This window comes from Pongo pygmaeus, chromosome 1 (assembly GCF_028885625.2).
Source record: "Pongo pygmaeus isolate AG05252 chromosome 1, NHGRI_mPonPyg2-v2.0_pri, whole genome shotgun sequence".
NCBI classification, from domain to species: Eukaryota; Metazoa; Chordata; class Mammalia; order Primates; family Hominidae; genus Pongo; species Pongo pygmaeus.
In genome coordinates, this window is record NC_072373.2 from 106,759,349 (window position 1) to 106,779,798 (window position 20,450).

At 38.3% G+C, this 20,450-nt stretch overlaps 1 pseudogene; it reads left to right on the forward strand.

The window, feature by feature from the left end:
* The first annotated feature begins 1,480 nt into the window (after nucleotides 1-1,480).
* LOC129015481 (uncharacterized) overlaps nucleotides 1,481-20,450 on the forward strand; it is a 54,150-nt pseudogene continuing 35,180 nt past the window's right edge.

Below are 20,450 nucleotides of genomic sequence, written 5' to 3' on the forward strand. Positions count from 1 at the left end.
GAGACCTCTCCTAGGGCATAAACCGATATAGAGGTGGGGCAGCTACGTCAGCCTGAGGTGTCCTTAGGCAGAACAGAAAGCGAGAATCAGAGCAGTATCTCATTTCTGAACACCTGGATTGTAGCTTTCCCTTGACTGACTGTCAAAAGAGGTGGTTTTAAAGGCACATATACACCATGGAATACTATGCAGCCATAAAAAATGATGAGTTCACGTCCTTTGTAGGGACATGGATGAAATTGGAAATCATCATTCTCAGTAAACTATCGCAAGAACAAAAAACCAAACACCGCATATTCTCACTCATAGGTGGGAATTGAACAATGAGAACACATGGACACAGGAAGGGGAACATCACACTCTGGGGACTGTTGTGGGGTGGGGGGAGGGGGGAGGGATAGCATTGGGAGATATACCTAATGCGAGATGACGAGTTGGTGGGTGCAGCACACCAACATGGCACATGTATACATATGTAACTTACCTGCACATTGCGCACATGTACCATAAAACCTAAAGTATAATAATAATAATAATAATAATAATAAAAGAAAATAAAATTTAAAAATTTAAAAAAAAAAAAAAAAAAAAAAAGCAAGCCAAACAGGTTTCCATCCTTTAGGAAGACCCTGGAACGTGCCAATTGATTCTGACAATTTCTCATGAACAGAAACTCCTAGGAAGGGAGAACTGGTGAGTCTTTTCAAGAGGAGGAAGTCCCTCAAAAGGGGCTGTGTTTCGTAAACGGCGCCCCAAAAGGGCTGAACTGCTTCGATCTGGAGGAAAAAGACTCAGGCACTGAGGGAAGGGGAGGGTGCACGTCTGGAGTAATTTCAAGGCTTTTTCCGTGTTATCTGATGTGGCAATAAGTAAAGATTTGTTCGTTTTATTATTTTTTTAATTTTTAAAGATTTTCTTTTCCCCCCTTTTCCCCCTCCCAGCCACTCCGGTTTGTGTTTGCCACAAGACTCATAATTCCTTTAGAAAGTGTAGTCGAATTCATAAAAGTGATGGGGGGAGGGGCGCGGAGAGGGAAGGCTGGGAGCCCCAGGGAGTCTTCACTACCTACACTGCCGCTCAGCTCCCGGCGCCGAGTGGAGGTCGGGGTGGGGAGACGAGACTCCTGCCCGGGATGGCTGATACTCTGCGAGCCCCGGCGGCCGCGGCCGGGCCGGGTGACTAGGCGGCGGGCGGTGCTGCAGCAGCCTGGGCACGGCTGCCGCCGCCCGCGGGAGCGAGTGTGCGCGGGTGTGAAAGGCCGGAGTGCGGGCCGTGAGGGGTGTGCGCGCTTGAGCCGGAGCGGGGCTCGCCCCTCGCCGGGGCCCGCCGCCCAGCCGGTGATCGCTCTCCGGCCGTCTCCGGCACCCTCGGCCCCCAACGGCGGTTGGTCCGGACGGGGGACGGAGAAAGTGAGACTCGGTGTCATCACCAATCCATTGCCAGAAGGGGAGGAAATTGGAATCCAGCAGCGGCGAGCAGCAGCTGGGCGGTCACATCTGGGAAAGGAAAGCCGACCTCCCCCTCCTTCTCCTCCTCCACGTCCTCCTCTTCTCTCACCCAGGATCACTTCCGAAACCACTTGGCATTCAGCTCCTGCCTCGGCCAGAGGTTTCATTTTTAACTGAATATTTACGAAAGCTGGAAGTGTGCGAGGGTGGGGTGGGGTGGGGTGGAAATAGCGGCTGCTTCTTTTCCAGGGATTTATTTAATGCGGATGTGTTCAAGGCAAGAGCGAATTCAGAAGGATATCGACGTCGTGATCCAGAAGTCCAGAGCTGAGGACTGCCTGTTTGCAGGTGAGTTCTTGCTTTTCCAGAACCTCGGACCCAGCGCCCCCTTCCCAGTTTTCTGACCGCGACGTGTGTGGCTGGGGGTGGGGTGGAGGGTTTGCACGTCACCATTCTGGGGTTCATTTGGCAACAGCTGCTGCAACGAACGCGGGAGCCAAAAGCGGGAGGGGGCGCCAGCCTCGCCTCTTCCCCTCCCCCCATCCCCAAGTCTGGGGCAGCTACCAGCTTTGAGGGCAGAACCCGCGTGGCCCGAGCGGGGGTCTAGGCGAACGGGCAGTGCGTGGTATTTCCAGCCCCGCGTAGTGCCCGAAGCCTCCAAGCACGCCTCCTGGGTTCCAGCAGCGGCGGCAGAGCGGGGTTGGTTGGACCCGCCAGGTTTGCGTGACGGGCTGAGCGCCGGCGGCCGGGAATGGAGCTTGCTGCGCTGCGCTCGTAAGCTGCGCCAGGCGCCAAGGACCCCCGGGGGGCAGCGCTTGGCCCATCTCCGGCCCCTTCGGCTCCCTCTAGTCCCCTCCGACTGGCAAAGAGAAGGGATTCCTCGGATTCCCAAGGCACCCAGCGCCCCTGCCTGGGGGGGGGGGGTCTCCTTTCGTCCATTTTGCTCCCCCGGGAGAGAAATCGGATTTTGCTTTCGCTGCCGCGAGCCCGGCGAGGGCTGCTTCCGGCCTCCCCGACGGGAAATTCCCGCCGTTGCCATGGCACCCGGCACTTGTTGCGGGGGGCGGCCTTCAGCTGCACCCAGTCGGGGGCGCGCCGCATCCCCTCGAACGCTGCGCGGAGAGACCTCGCCGCCCTCTAGCCCTCGCCTCCCGCCCGGCCAGGCCTCCCCTGACTCCACCAAATGGGGGGCCCAAGTCCTGATCGGGGTTAAAACAAATCCACTCCAGGGGTAGCTTTTGACAGGACTTTCTGTTTCAGATTTCAGATACTCAGATTCCACCTTTACTTTTACCTACGTTGGTGGCCCCAGAAGGTATTTATGTGTGTAGAGTTGCTTCATTTCCTGTTCACAGTCTTGTGTTTCCTTTGTTCTTAGCGTGTTCCGTGTTCGGGTATTTTGGTTTCTTGTTCGTTTGATTATTGTGGCTTTTCTTTACCTACAACCCAAGCCTGACGTCCCTCGGTTTTAAATAGCAGGGGGAGGGGAATCAACCTTTGATTCGGGTGTTTCGAAGACCACACCACAGGCAATGAGCAGAACTCTTCATGTTGAAACTGTTCTGCTACAGTACTAGATTGCTCTCGGCGGTTTGGGGTTGATACAGGCAAGCCGGTGCAAAACTGGAATACTGGATATGAAGTGAAATGTATAGAAGACATAAAATGTCACAAAATAGTTTGATCACTAGTGTTGATTTTCCTGGTGAGTTGCGGCTGCGTGTTTCCATATTTTCTGAAGGTTCACATAAACATGCAGCCTGCCAATTCTCTATACATTTTTTTTTTTCAATGAGTGGTATTTCCGTTTTCACGTTTAGTTGTAAGAAAGAAATTGGAGACTTATATGTAGCTGGAGTGGATGACTTCTTTCTTTTGGGGGAAGAATGAGAGATGCACATTTCGTTAGTAAATTGTGAACAACTTGAAACAAACCCAAATCCAATTTTGAATTTAAGAAGTAGAGTTAAAATGAAAGGTAGCCATTCAAATACTATGCCTTGCTGCCTTCACTTATTAAGTTAGGATTTTCTTCCTTTTAGCCCTTTAGGGATACAGTAGTTTAAAAGAGCAGTAGCCACATATGAGAAGTATCAGATTTAGCTTAGAGGGAATTCCTTAGACCAGCCCTGCTGTTAAGACTTGACATTCAATATTGTTTGATCACATTCCAAAATATATCTTAGCTAATGGCAACATTTATAAACATATAAATTGCAAAAGAAGCTTTCTTGTGTACATACATTTTTAAAAGCTTGAAATTGATGTGAACTTTTAAAAACACGTAGGATCTGTATTACATTCTACATCTCAAAACAAATTTAATTAAAGTGAGTATCATTCCAGTATATACAATATGCCTAAGGCCCAGAATTGGCACATTGATTTACTAGTTGAAAATATAACAGTATTCACCAAACTTCAATGTATACTTTTTGGAGAGAATGAAATTACAGTATTTCTTAATTTACTGTAATGTCATCTTTATAATTATGAATTAATAACTCAATGAGAGGAGACTTGGTTGATTAAATTAATGCTGGTCCTACACATTATATCTAAAGGATCTTCGTATATGACGGATATCCTCTTGGATTATTTTAACAGTTAAAATATACAAAGTGGCCCATTAAAAACAGAGTTGACTTTTCACCATTGCTGTTTTTCTGGTGACATATGTGGAAAGGAAGGACAGGTGGGCTTTTCAACTAACTAGCTCTCTGATTTTTAATAAGATACCTCAGTTCTTTTGGCCTCAGTTTACTTATCTGTACAATCAAAGGGTAAGTCATGCTTAATCACTAAGATCTGTTAGATACTGCAGTTAAGATTCTTTATCAGCAAATTATTGAACTCTAGTGTTAACATAGCTAGAGGTGGAAAAGGGAGCAAGGCCAGGTGTTGGGATGAATAACTAATTGAGATAACATCAGTTTTCACCATAGGAACAAGTACCAAGGTTGCTCTTAAAGTAAGAGATGTTTCCTATTTTATGTAATTTTATTAAGGGGTAATGTTTTCTTTTGTCACTGATTTAAATGTACCTGGATGTCTCTCAGCCATTTGGCTAAGATGGAGCACAAGTAATACCTGGGCCTTTTATGTCTAATCTAATGTAGACCAGCCTGTTAAAAGAGAAAGACGATTGGTTAAACTGCTGATGTGTTGGCTTTGTCTTCTCAAAAGCTTGTTCTATAATACAATATGTAAAAAGTTGTTACAGTGTAGTAACTGTAGATAATTCCTTTATGATTTGTACCTAATGGCGAAGACCTTTTATTTTCTGAAAATAACGTATTTGTTTTCATTACCGACATTAGAAACCAATATTTATTAATCTATTTCTCATCCTGACATTTCAGTCAGACTCTTAAAATAATCTTGCTGTGTTTTGATTTAATGTGCTTATCAACTTATAATATTGAATTAATAGTGCCATTTTAGGTGAACTAGACTTCATTGAAGGAGGTGGGAGCCTTATGGAGAGAGAGTATATGATTATCTCTATTTGTATTTAATTACCATTTCATCTAACCATTCAGAACATATTTCAAGAATAATTTTAATTCAAGTTGTAGATAAAACTTACTATACCATTTTCATTTTGACGCTTTCCAAGAATGAGATACACAGTATTTTAAAGACAAAGATTGATCTTACATGTTACTATTTAAAAAAATACAATAATTTTGTTCTACATTTATACTTTTAATTTTTCTGTGGATAATAAGAAATGCCAAGAGGCGATTGTGTCCGTGCTGGCAAGTGGCCTAATAAATTGTCCTTTTATTTGGTGGTCCTCAGAGTGGCAGTTAACATCTTGCTATTCTGCCCTGTGGACTTGAGGTGGAAAGGTTCATGGAATTATATCCTTGCTTTTGGATGTGCAAACTGAGGCTCAGAGAGTTTAAGACACATAGTCACTTTCACCAATTAAATGATGAAGCTGCCATGTAAACCTGTTCCATCACACTCCCGAGACCTTCTTCTCCATTAGTATTTTCAAGCTTTTTGAGCATGCAGACACTTTACCATCAAAAAATTATGTAGAGACATACTTGAGAGTTACAGTTTAAAGAAAAACAAGGTGTAATTATTTGGTTATTAGTAGCATTTACATATGCTTGAAAACTTCTGCTATATGTACAGTAAGATTAATTTATTCTAACAATGATCTTGATAATCCCCCTGATTCCCAGACTCCTTGGAATAGCTCCACAGCTATCAGTGGTTCTGCCACAGGTTCAGAGCCTTCCCAGTACTGCCTTCTTATTTGAGAGGTGTGCTAAGAACTATAAAGCAGAGGCTTCAATTGTACACAATTTGGAAGTTTAGGCAAAAGTCATTTCTTCCCTATACTTTGTCATGCTTATCTCCTGTCTCTTTCTGTTTTACAGATTAGCAATAAACTCCTTAAAACCCAAAGGTTTGGGCTTCTGTTCCTTTCACTTGCAGCCAGACATGGAGTTAGTGGTAGAAGAAACAGAAGGGTTAACCTGCATGGTGACAGCTACTGAGGGGATGGATAGGAAAGCAGGCTGAGTCCCTGGGGCCAGTGGTTACCAAAGCCAAGGAGACAGCAAGGGGAGCCCAGTGGGCCTGGCCATGGACTGCTCTGGAATTGCGAGTGTGAACTTTCAGCCAAGAATGTATTGTGAGAATATTACTGTGAGGTTTTAAAAGTACACAAATAAGAATTGTTTTTTGTAAAAAAAAAAAAAAAAAAGTTAGAGATATGCCAAAAAGAAGAAAGTAAAAAATACATGACTTCTGTCTTCTGTTAACATATTAAAATTTATTCTTTTAGTTTTATTTGTCTATATACATATAAAATATATATGCATCCCCAAATTGTATTATACTCTTTTGAGACCTCACATTTTTTTCACCCAAGAATATAACATTAATTTCTCTCCTTTAGAAAAGACATGAGACTAAAGAATGTTTATTGAGTTTCCCAATCAAGGAGTATGACTCTGTATAATAATAAATCTAATGTTTTATTAGAAATTATAATAAAATTAGAAATGTAATATTTGGCAGGATGTGAGTTGCCTGCATATGTACACCCTTTATTATATGACTAGACACTCTGTGTGGTCATGGATATATTGGCATCTTTTGAAGTGTATCCTTTTTGTTTCAGGAGCTTCTGTCTAGATGAATAGCAAGTGTGACACTGATAATAGTAATCGAATATTCCTCAAAGCACAGGCTCCTTCCTCTTTCTCCTGGGCCTTTGCACATGCTGCCTGGAAAACACCCACAACCTACTTTCCATCCTCTCCTTCGGCTCATCCCTGCTCAGCCCTCTTTGTTGAGATATTTGCTAAGCCAGATTCTCTGAGAAGCCTTTCCTGGCATCTTCGTCTCTATGATTCTGCTAGGTGTTTCTAAAACCATGTTGTTGCAGTATATTGTAATCACCCATTTATGTCTGTTTGACTGTGAGCCTCTTGGAGATGGGAATTCTCTCCTATGCATTGCAGTTTCCCCAGCCCCTAGCACACTGTCTAGCCCAGCATTCCTTCTCAGTAAGTAGGTGTTGAAAGACTTACAAAATGAATGCTAAAAGACCTGGCAGTCAAGAAGGAATTTCTTAGCCCAAATGACCAGGTGTGGAAAAGATACTCAAACACTTCAGGGTCCCCAATCTGGTGATGTCACTTGCAGTGGAATTTCATATGAATCCAGTGTGACAGAAGTTGCCTAGTCAAGTTGTAAGTCCTCTCCTCTGGGTCACATGTTCAAATACTTTTAGGGGACAGATAATGCAATATTTAAGATACTAGGGAGTGATGAGGACTGTGGCACACTGGAGAGTTTGGACTCCAAGAGTAATTAATTCAGTTGAAAATCAACAGCGCTCTGTTGATGAAGCAAACTTTCTAGGGGCCCTAATCCACCTGGGCCCGCAGTATGTAATTCCATAACTCATGGGATGCCATCAAGAGAGACAATCTACTTGATTGCTAAAGGGCCTTTGTTTTCTTTGGAGTTCCCCAGGAAGGAGAAATGTATGTGTGTGCAGGGGTGAGGAGGGGGAGGGTGAAGAAACAATACTATCCCCTTAAAAAGGTTTGTCAGTTTTCATTATGAAAGAAGATCAAACGTGCCCACTCCAGAAATCTTGGCATATACAGTTATTTTGAAGCCATTCAGCGTTCTTCAAGATGTCACAATGAAAAGAGTGATGATTTTTTAAATAAAAAATTAACATGTTTCTCTTGGCAATGGGACTTTCTCACCATACTTTTATGTTACATCACTTATTATATATTCAAAATACTGATTTTTTAAAAGTGTGTTCCTTGGAGCCCTGGGAACCTGCCTCAGAAGCTGGGGTGGCTGTGGGGAGGGAGTGTGAAGGGAGCTGAATGAGTTAGTGAGAATCTGGGTCTTCATATCTTTTTTAAAATTGCGGCTGCTTTTTTCTGTTCTATATAACAACTCTTTTTGAAAACAGTTTCATTGTTGAGTTTTAAAACCACTGACCTAAAATAACCACGAATTTAACATAAGTATAACTTTATTGAGTTTTTTTGTATTAAAAAAATTAAACTCCATTTTCTTCATGGATTAAGGTGATCCTATTAGTGATATTTATTAAGCATTGTCTCTGCTGTTCTTTTCGCTTGCCTTGCTTTTTCCCGTGTTTCCAAAAAACACAAATAGGTATTTTGTCAGCTATTTTATGTTTTATAGCAGGGAAAACAGAGGCTTGGGTGATTTAAGTAAGTTACAGTTAGAGCCGTAGGATACATTTAGGTGTAAGTCAATGTTGGCTTATGGGACATTGGTTGAATTGGCATGACTAGAATAGTTGGGAATGTTTGGGAATGGGGAGAGATTGCTAGTGGGATGTCTGCCAGGGGCAATACTGAAAATCTACTGGTTGGCAAAGGTAGTGCCTAAGCCCAGTGCTAACCGTAATAGTTGGAAAATTATGTATGTCGGCTGTGGAATCCTTATGCAAATATTTGGCCAATCCATCTAAATTTCTCTCTGCAGCATTTTTAAAAAGACATATAGCTGAAATTTTATCAGTCCTAAAAATATTTTGTATTTCTCTGCCCAGATTTGCATTTGGGTAGATTGTGCTGTAGAAGATATATCTTGCTTTAAGATAGCTGCCACTGATTAGTTTATTTTAGTCTATTTTAATCAACTTATTCTGTTGTAATCTTTCCTTTTTCATTCTCTAAATTTCTGAAATTCCATCTTTCATGTTCCCCAGGAAAGACTACTAAGACGTGTTTTTATTAATAAGACTTATTATCCTCATTTCACCATGACATAATTTGGGCTTTCTGTTCCAAGTTATCCTACTTGAATGCTGGACACTTCCACCTGAATATTTGTCATTTTCACCTCAACCCAGCACATCAAAACAATCCCTTATTACCTCTTTAAAAGAAGCTTCTCTCTCCAGCCTTTTCCTAGTCAGTATCACATCTTTTGAGCCAGGTTTGGGGATTACAGTTTCAGATTTCACCTCAAGTCTTCCTCTTCTGGTTCCTGAAGCTCCGGCAACCTCTACTTTGAAACATTGTTGGCCTCTTCATCCCATCCCATGTCAACATTTAGCCCATGCCCTGTTGGCTTTGACTTAGATCAATCACCTTAACCCAGTGTCTTAAAATTCTTGATTTTGAGTTTCTTATCCATCCAGTTTATTTACACCTGAACTCTTTAAGCATGAAATTAATCATTCATCTGCTCAGAAGCCTTCAAATGTGACCACAGCTTTTTCCATATAGACTTAAAACTTACATTCTTGGCCTTTGAGAGCTGCCTTCCCTGCCCACTGATATATGTTTCTTATGCTTCCTAACACCTACATGCTTCTGTTTGCTTAGTGACCACCTCCCACCCACTCATCAGCAGTTTGTATTAATTTAGTGTAAAGCTGCGTAAAGTTTGATTGATAGCATCTGTGTCAAGATCATGGATTTTTTTATCATAAAGAGCAGTTCATTGTATTTTTTCCTTGCCCACGAATGGTATCTCTGTTCATTAGAATACATAATATTTTATGCATAGGAGGATAGAGTGAGAATATGAGTAGAACAAAGTAAGAATGAAAGGAGAGGATAGTGAAATTTGAGGATAGGATGAGAATGTAAATAGATTTATGTCCATCCGTTACAAGATTAATAACCACAACGATAAAAGTCTTGAATGTTATTTATTTGCATATGAATGATATTTCAGTTTGTGGCTGATACCCTCTTGGTATTAAATGGAAGATGACAAGTCATTCAATATTAATTTTAGAGGGAGACACCTATTGAAACCTTTGTGCAGTCAGGTCAAGTTTCTGTGTACAAAAATTAGCAGAGAGGTTGCTGCTGGTTGACTTCCCCTAGGATGGTATCTTTCTGAACATTTTGAAATGTAGATTGAAAAGGTGGATTTGTCAACTAACTCTGAAGTGCTGTAGTTATTTGTGTTTTCATCATTGTTTTATTGTTTATTTTATTTTTGAGATGGAGTTTTCGCTCTTGTTGCCCAGGCTGGAGTGCAGTGGCATGATCTTGGCTTACTGCAACCTCTGCCCCACCGGGTTCAAGCGATTCTCTTGTCTCAGTCTCTCAAGTAACTGGGATTACAGGCACACACCACCACGGCCAGCTAATTTTTTTGTATTTTTAGTCGAGACAGGAATTCACCATATTGGCCAGGTTGGTCTCGAACTCACCATATTGGCCTCAGGTGATCCGCCCGCCTCAGCCTCCCAAAGTGTTGGGATTATGGGCGTGAGCCAGCCATGGCGCACAGCCTGTTTTATTGGTTAAAAAACAAGTACAGGTTGTTATTATCCAAGAATTGTTGATAGAATATATACTGTATTTGAAGTGTAGAACTGAGGCAGAGGCTGATTAATATAACTAGTTTACATTTATTAGCCTTTCACATCTGTGAAGGAATAAAGTACAGACAAAAGTGGAAAACAAACCAGGAAAAAAAAAATTGTGAAGCACAGAGCTGCTTAAAAGAGTGATGTCACATTAAAAAAAAAAGTCACGGAAATAAGTCAGTATTTTGTTTAGAGACTAGAATGCTAACTGCTAGCCAACTGCCTAGAATATAGTAAATATTTTCTAGTTTCTTAGATGACTAGTAATATTCCTACATTATGTGATGGCATTTCCCAAACTGTTTAATTAGATGTTAGATTTGTAGCCAAATATGTCTAGGAAATGCTTAAACAATATAAAACAGTTTTAATGATTGGCTTTTTCGAACGTTATATATTAGTGTGCTTTATGCATATCCAAGAGGTGAGTGAAGTATTTGGGGTTTTTCAGACTTACTTGATTACAGATCTGGAGTATCTCAAAACAGTCGTTTTGTGGAAAACACTTTGGCAAACTCTGAGTCTTATTCATTAAAAATAGTTTTTGGGTAAACAACAGTGTAATAGAAATGGAAATTACTGATTCATATTGAGCCATGAAGAATTTATTTTCAGCAATTTTTATAGAAGTTGCTTTATGACAAAGAAAGCTTTGGTTAACCGGCATTTGGCATTTCATGCCCCTAACTTTTCTACATGAGGATTTATTTCTCTGGTTCTCTCACTTTCTCACTCAGTTATACTGAATTCATTTATGATGAGGGCTCTCAACCATTCTTATTCATCAAAGCCCTGAAGTTGGCAGAGCCCTCTCTGGTACCTGATTAGAAGTCCGTCTTCCGTCTCATAGGGAAGTGTTAGAGATGGATAATGATTCTGTGTAGCAGAAGTAGTCATTATGTCCTCTTAAATTCGGTCACTTTCACTGCAGTAGAACTTCTTAGTGAGCAGTCTGTGATGGAGTATACTTTCAGAGAAGCTCATGGTGGGGGAAATCTGGAATTTATCTAAATATTTCATTTCTTTGATAAATTACATTAAAAAATCAATGAGAGTATCTATTTGGTGAAATCATTTTCCTCCATGTGACCAAATGAGAAATTTAGTGAAAGATTTAAAATCATTTTTCAGACTTTTTCCACATTAGTCGGGAAGCAAACCCCTTTTTTAAGGCAATGTCAGTTATTAAACTTTAGGGAACCACATGCCACTTTAGGTAACACATGATTGGAGAGATTGAAGAGTGAAGTCCCTCCTTTAAAGTGTACTCCTGTGTACACAGTAATACATATATTTAAAATGGTTCATGTTAAGAGTAGGTATATTTCTATCTAAATACTCTGTAGCTTTTGTGATTCAGGGAAACGAGTGGAGCCTCACAGGCACAAGAATCTAGTAAATTCTAGGTTTCTTGTGTGGAAATCAGTGTGCAAAATCTTAACTGAGTGAATTCTTGATTATTGGTATCACATTTGTTAGTCTGTATGTATCTGTGTCATTGATCTTAAGAAGAGACTCGTAGATATTGACTGGGAGACCCAAGCTGAATGCTAAAATCTGCTCCATGGATATAAGCTGATGCATTCATCATTTCTCATTAAAATGCACCACAGCTAGATATAGAGAAAAAAAAAAAGTTAGTCCCTCCAGCTGAAAAGCGGTCATTGCTTTATTATCACCACAGAATTTGAAATGATTTCTGTAGTTAACAGTCAGATTTTATTTTTAGTTAACTAAGACAAAGTGAATAATTCACTGTGAGCCAAATTCTTTCTTGATTCTTCTTTTTGGAGCAGTCCATCTTTATGGGAAAACCAGCCTAGAATGGTGATTTCAGTTTCAGTTAGGTAATTTCAATGAGAATTGTATTTGGCTCAGAAATGATGAGACTGGGGCCAAGAAAAATTTTAAACTTATTTTTGTTTTGTAATCATATTACTTGTTTGATTTCATATGAACTTCCTTTGTTGACTTTCTTTGCCATTAATTTAAAAGTTCCAGTATCCTCAATATTTGATGTCTTATATGTACAGAATCCTTTCCAGCTGTAAGTTGTCAGCAAGTAAAAAATTTAGTATGGCAATAGTTTTCATAAGAGGTTTTTTAAAACAGAAAAATGTTGACATTGCCAGCCTCTGGGTTGCATTTTGGGATATGCTACATTTCAAAGGTATCTTTTAAATCTGAAGGCAAAGACTTTTTCAACATCTGAATATTCTGATTTACAGAAATTAAAAAAAAATACCCTGTACATTACACAGGCATATAAATTTGAATCAGGAAAATATAAAATTAGCTGATTATTTTTATTCTGTAAAAGTGCCTTGGCACAGAACTAAAATTGATAACTTATGGTTTTAGCATGTAGATAAGTACATGAGAGTAAATCACATTTTTATATGAATAGAAATATCAACTTTATTCATATATAGATTATAAAACTATACTAAACAAAAAGTAATTACTATTACAAAAATTATTAAGAACCATTACAAAAATTATCTGCCTACTAATTTTCAATCACCATAGAAATACAGTATTTAATAATGCTGCTGTACTTACATAAAACATATTAAGAATTGATGTTATATTTCTGATGTTATATTTCTTAATAAAACATATTAAGAATTGATGTTATATTGATGTTTGAATATTGAGCTTAAACATAAAACATGTTTGAAATGTGTTTGTGTGTGTCTCTCACACGCACACATAACATATACATACCTGAAACTCATACTGCAATTGCAACACATCTTAAGCTTTTCCTTTTAAACATACCAAGATAACATTATAAAATGAAGAATAATATCTATGTCTCTCTTCATACTATCTCTCTATGTATCTACAATTGCTATAAACATATCTTCATATTTGATATATATAGGTACATATATATGGATAGATAAATATAGATATATGAGAGACAAATGGAGATTAGAGATCTATGTTTGCCATAAATCACACTTGTTAACATAAACCATCTGATTAAACTGATATTTTGTGGCCCAAGACCTGAGACATGCAAAACTACTCTTATCAGATAGAATTTTCTAAAAGCCGAGAGCTCATTCTCCAGGAGCTGGCCAAGGACCAGTCCTAAAGGCAGACCTTTCTTGGAAATGTACAGAGTATGGGCAAACAAGGCCTGCTGAGTTAACCCTTTCCTATACATATGCAGACGGTGTTCCGCACAGGGCCTGACAGAAGGCAGTGTTTGTTATTATTATTCATAGCATTAGCCCGATTCTTGTTGTGAGCAACATGAACAAGGAGACTAAGGGGAAAAAAAATGCCCTTTTGTAAGGTGACCACCCTAACTGATTTGAAAGTCTACAATTTTTTCAGTTTAAAATGGTATTTATTTGTAACATGTACTATTATTGAATAACAATTTCTAATGAAAAAACTACACTAGTTTTCTGCCTATGGAGAAGCCACCTTTTTATTCATTTACTTTCTTAATAAACTTGCTTTCACTTGAAAAAAAAATCTACCCTACATATACACAAAAGTTAAAAAGCAGCAATAGTGTACATTGATCAATATAAATGCATGCAGTTTTCTTTTCTTCAGTGTACAAAGTCCAAGTCTAAACCTTTATAATTTTTAGAGTCTAGCGATTCTCCAGACTCCATACTTTTCATTATTATCAGATGCCAGCGTTAATTGCTTTTCCTTTCTTCTGTTTTGGGTTCCTGATCTTCACCTGTGTCTTTAAAACAGATTATTTTCTTTAGATTTGAAAGGTTGGGTTTTTGTCTTCATTTCTTATTTGTTTAGCCTTGTATTTCCCTTTCTTTAGTTGAATTGTGTTATTGAAAATTAAATAGTTTCTCTATGAAGTCAAAAATCCTGTTTCAGGGTGGGCTCTAGAGCCTTCCTCTTGGGCCATATCCTTAGAAAGCCTGTGTGTATTCTGATACATTTGGCAATTTCTACTGGCTTTTCTTGTATTGTCTGACCCTTTATTTCAGTGGTGCATCCTGGTTTTACCCAACAGGCAAGTGGTGACTCCAATGCAGGTGATGCAGAGGTGACACTAGAATGAAGTGAAATATTCTGTTGAGGGCTAAGTTCATGTTTTTGCTGACAGTGGCGGATAAATATCATGGCTTCCCCCTGCATAGTGCTTAGGAAGTTTCTTTTGATATGTGTTTTAGAGAAAACATAAAATTTGTAATCAGGAAAATGCAATAACGGAAGAAATGCTTACTTGAGTAACTAATGTGAGTTAGGCAAAGAAGATACAAATACTTCCCATTTCCTGCTTCTAAATTACAGTCAAATTGTCCTAAGCAAATCTCTCATTGTCTCCACGTAAAAGATATAGAGAAGCCATTAGAAAAAGGTAGCTGGAACAACTTTATACATACAGCCTGAATGAACTGCCTCATGATTTATATGTTTGAGGAAAGTGTCTGTTTGATAATTTAAATTAAGTTTAAACTGTCATAAACGGAAAGCTGTACAGATTCTGTGGGAGAGGATACTGGGGTACCAGATACTCCTTGCTAGGCTGTCCACTCTGCCTTCTTCAGTGCTCTGGATCGGTGCCCTTTATTCGTTTTTTTCACAACTTCCTCCCCTTTGCTCACGTTCTTTACAAGCTTCCAGGATTTTTTAATTTTATTTTATTTCTTTCCACAGTGACTCTCATGGCTGTTGCTATAGTTGCTATAAAAGGCAAGGTGGGGAACAGACAGGTGAATGAGCACAGAGGTCATTTGTAAACCGTTTGTGGTTAGTGCTCTTCTGTTTACTGTCTGTCTCTCTCAGTGTCTCTGGGTGTGTGTCTGTTTACAACATAAAATATATGCACACAAATCTCCAATTTTTCTAGAGTAACTATTAACACAGTTAAAATCTGGAAGAAATCTATCTTTTAAAGGAAATAACAATTAGCAAATAAAAGAGTTGATTCACCCCAACTCTCATTCCCCAAAACTTGCTTAAGTGTATGGTTTGCACACATTCCATAAATAAAAACATTGCTGGCTCATAACTATGCTTCACTTTCATAAGCCTTCCAAATGTTAGTAACTTAGCCTTCTCCTTTCTAAGGGTTAGTCTGTAAGTGATGCTGGAAGCCATGTGGTAAGAAAGAGGACAGAAGTATAAAATCAGACTCAGAAAGTCAAATCTGGCATATTTGGCATAGATCCATTCAGCTTTGTATACTTTGTTAAGACCCGAGGGCATGCCTGATTTTCGTAAAATCGATGCACTGTTATTAAAACAAACAGGTGAAAATCACTTTTGTTACCCTACTTGACAAGGCATCTGACTACCTTAAGTGTGTTAGAAATTTTGCAAGTGGTTAAAATTTTATGCTTATGAATTCAAAAGATAGACTTTAGTTATCTTAAAAACTAATTTATGTAGATATTTTCCCTAATAATATAGCACAAATGGGTTTTATTTCCAACTAAAAAGAGTATTTATTACCATGGATATAACTAGAAGAATCGTACAAATATATGTAATCCCATTAGAAAATATTTTTCTTAAAATTTGAAATGACAAGAACTTAATGAATCTTAAATATCTCTTGTTTTATTTTGAAAAATTGTTTTCATAGGATACAATTGAGCAACTGAGATTTGTTCTCCCAGTATCTGAAGACTTTTTGGTCTTGTTTTGTTTTTTGGGTTTTTGGCCTTAAAATTAGGTGAATTCAGCTTTGGGTCTATTTCATCCATTCTGGAAGGTTCCTTGGGTCAATGATCTGAGGCATTCTTGATGTGGTTAGGACTTCCAAGCATTATTTTTTTTAGATCCTGTTTATTTAAAATGAAAAGGATTAGCATGAGGGATGGTAACATTCCTTTTTGATATCTGTAGCAGCAAGTTTTCTTATGATTCATTATTATTCTTCTCACAGCTTTAAATCATCTAGGAGCTTCATATAAAATTTAATTCCAGTTTCAACTAGTTGTGGAGCATTTGATCCAAAATAAAATGAAAGTCCTCTCTGAAGTTGTAGAGAAGACTCAAGAATCAGAACAGGGTTTCTTCCAACCTGAAGTTCTTTAAGCTATGAGTTGAAGGACTAGGTAAAAAAGCAAATATCATTTAGTGTGATCATTAATGCACATGAGTCATTATTCCATGTGGTTGCTGTCGACTGGTCAGGGGCACTTCAAGCCCTAATCTCTACTTTGTCCTGTCTCTCTACACCCCGTTCTACTTTTTCGGCTTGTTGCTTGTAATATGTGAATGGAAATAAAATAATCAAGCTTGTTAGAATTGTGTTCATAATGACACAAAAGACCTGAGAGAATGTAAGAACGTGTAGAACATCCAAAATAAGATATATTTTTGGTTGGTTTAAAACCTTTTTGTTTGTTTCATTTTCTTCTGTGCTTAATGTATAGTTACTATTATTTCATATCCTTTGACTTACAGGTTTGGCTACAATGCAGTGTGAATATTGCACATGGGACCATTTGTCGTACTGTCAGATGGCAATACATAGATGGATAGAATTTTGCTGTTTGATCAAAGCTGTGCCATTGGAAACTTGTTTTCCCAAGTATGGGTACATTCTCCACTTTTCCTGAGTGGAGAAACCTAGATCTGAGCAAAAAGCGTGAATAAATACACCTTGGGAGGCAGGGTGTCAAATATTTGATGCCATTTCCTTTGCTTGTAAATTGTTCATTTCATTTGAATATAAGTATAAAAGGACTTCTACCAAGAACATGAAACTAACATTTTGCCAAGCTAAATTTTAATGAATTTATTTGGACTTTTTTATAATCACTTAATATTTTCAGTTCATGTGCTAATATTAACTCTACTTACTGGAGAGAAAGAAATGGTATTCAATATGATAACTACCTTGTTACTGCAGAAATGTAGAAGTTTGGCATTTTAAGTATCAAATATTTTAAGTCAAAAAAAGATTACCAGTGTCCCACAGCACAGAGAGAGAATATATGTTTGCTTGTGTCCCTTTAATCTTTCCCCTGTAAAATTAAGCCTAGGGGCCTTACACTATTTTAAATTTTCAAAATTAGGTCATGTAAATGTTGTGTCAGATTTCCAATTCGTAAGTAGTATCCTTATGAATACTGAATAGTGAACATAGGGTACATTTATATCCTACTGATTGCTTAGCTGTGGAGAATGAATGGTATTTTCACAGGTTAGTAAACTGTTTTTCTATGATCTCTTATATACAAGTGTGATTAACATTTTTTTCTCCCTTCCTGAACTAATATAGGAACATGTGGTCTAATAAGTGTGAGTTCATTTGGGGAGGGCAGGATAGAATGCTTGAAATTAGGACTGACCCAAAAAATGCCTTGGTCTCGGTGTTTGTGGATTAGGAGGAGGAAGGGCTGAAAAGGAACCTTAAAAGCATTAGAATGGTAGAGTACAGATTAGCAGCAACACTCAGGGCTCCATCATGAAGAGAGTGAGATGAGTTCCCATGGTTAATGCAGCAGGGGCTCTAATTGAAAGCCCTCTACCTAGGAAATGATTTAAATCCTTTTATCCTAGCTGGATTGTGAACGTTTTATTTACTTTGAGGAAGTTGTTTAACCCTTTTTGTAGATTCCGTCAATATTTAGAGTAATGTAAATACATTTTCCCTTGGCTATTTTACAAGGACATTGAGGATTAATTAAATTTAAAAGAAAGTAGTGCAGTTAACTCCCAGGAGACAGAGGGAGATGTTTATCATTTTTCTCGTCATTCATTCCTTATTCATTCATTTTACAAATGTTTGTTGAATAGTAATTACAATGAAGATACTATACCAGCTTCCTGAATTGGGAATACAAAGATGAAGGATGAGAGTGACTTCTGCCCTCATTATGTTATGTGTTCATATTTTCTTTTTAAAATTCTCATTATAATATGAGTAATTGTGCAGGGATTTAATATTGCTGGTCTCAGCAATAGTTGATCTTTGATTAACATCTCACTGACACATATTTTCACTGTGTATATTTATTTTTCCTTTCTAAATTTAGAACTACTCTTTATCTTCTACTGTAAGAGACATACAACATACTTTTGTTTTTTTCTACATTGTAATCAGTGCAGTTTTTTTAACCAAGAATAAACACAAGTTCTAATAGCAAACAGAAATAAACTCCCTACACATTACCTTCTCCATTAAAATATGTTTTATGCCACATGCAGAATTTTAATATTATATAGTTATTTGTGAAAATATAACTAAGTAGAAATTTTAAGAAAGAAAGCCTCTAATATTCATATCTTAGCACTAAAGAAGCATATATTATTCTGCAGATTGAATTAAAGTGTTAGTTACCAAGATATGAACTTAGACATTTTCAGTAAGCTTTTATAGGCTATTCTAGTAGAAAACTGTACACAATTTCCCATGAGGCTGGTGAAGGTTTCTTAACTTAAGTGACTTTTTAGCTGGTTCTTGGATTTTATTAAATAATATTTGAATGAACAGTTTTGACTAACAGCCTGAAGATATTAATCTTTCCTCTCTCAGTCTGAGCAAGCGAAAGTAGATAAATTCATATTGTATGTCTGATTCTCTTTGGGTTTGAAAAGAAATAAAGACTCTACTTCTAAATTAGCATAGAAAAGAGGAGAATTTCTCTTGATTTATTTCTCAGTTTGGGTTTGTGCTTTTGAAAAAGGAAAATAATGGTCCTGAAATCAGTAGGCCTTGTCTTTGCCAAAAAATGTGGACATGTTGATCTTAGGGGGGCTGATTATATAAAACAATAGAAATGTAGTCTTAGATGAAAATCTGTAAAGATGTAAGAATGCTGAACTAACATGAAAATCAAGGGTTGAAAAAATGCTGGATTGAGAATAATGTGATAATGAAGGTTTTATATATATTCATATATATAAAATATATTCATATGTTCTCTTCAACATACATAATGTCATAAAAAGGGTAAAATGCCTAAGTCTAGTCTTGACAGAGCACCAGCTTAAACCACATGAGCCTATCAGAGAACTTATGACAATATTTAGGGCTAAACTGATGTTACTGGTGAACCAGTATCTGGAATGATTTCCATAACTCACTTAACTTGTGTGTTTATACTGTGGACTTTAAAAAATAATTATCAGGATGGCTACTCGGAAGCCAGGAGCTTAGGAAGTGTCACAAATGGTATATATTTGTATTCTTGCCTCACGTCCCTTTCCCTTAAGTGGCGTTTGGAGTATGAGGGATTACGGTGTATTTGTAAGTGGTGTGCCTGAAAGGCTATCAGGGGACTTCTGGTTCTGCTTCAGTTCTGTTTTGTGAAGACGGTCAAGTGATTTAAGGTCTCTTGCTTCAGCCGTCCCACTTAGAAAGCAGTTGCTTGAGACTACTTCACTGTAAGCTCCTTTTTTTTTTTTTAAGAAATGCAGATTTTATGATATTCCTGATCATTCTCTTTGCACTTAGTTTTAAAATGTTATTTGCAGTTGATTAGAGAGTGGTGATAAATAAGCCAGGATTTCTGGAATGCCAGGGCACTGTCCCCATGCATGGAAAACTGCACAAGAGCTTGTGTGTCTTGACATTCCCATATGTCAGGATGCCTTCATTTGCTAATGACAGAATACCCAACTCAGACTGGATTAAATAAAAGGGGATTTTCTTGCTTATTTAACTCTAGATTCAGTGGTAAATGGGTTTCTGGGTTGATTGGTTTGGGGCCTAACAATGTCTTCAAGGACTTGGTTTCTTTTCAACAGTCAGCTTTTGCCTTCCTGTGAGCTAGCGTTGTTTCCCATGGGATTGCAAGGCAGCTGCATACAACTCCTGCAGTTCTTCCTTTTCCATATCCAGAGAGGGGACATCCTTTCAGAAGCTGATTATTTTACGTGTAAATTCTATGTCCCATCCCTAGAGTCAGGGGTAAACTTAGCGATTCCCAAGTGAACTATCCTGAGGAAGATATGATGTAGTATTGAATAGCAGGAACATTTTTTATTTTATTTTTATAGAGATAGGGTCTCTTTCTATAGCCCAAGCTGGAGTACTGTCTTAGTCTGTTTTCATGCTGCTGATAAAGACATACCCATGACTGGGCAATTTACAAAAGAAAGAGGTTTAATTGGACTTATAGTTCCATGTGGCTGGGGAAGCCTCATAATCATGGCAGAAGGCAAGGAGGAGCAAGTCACGTCTTACGTGG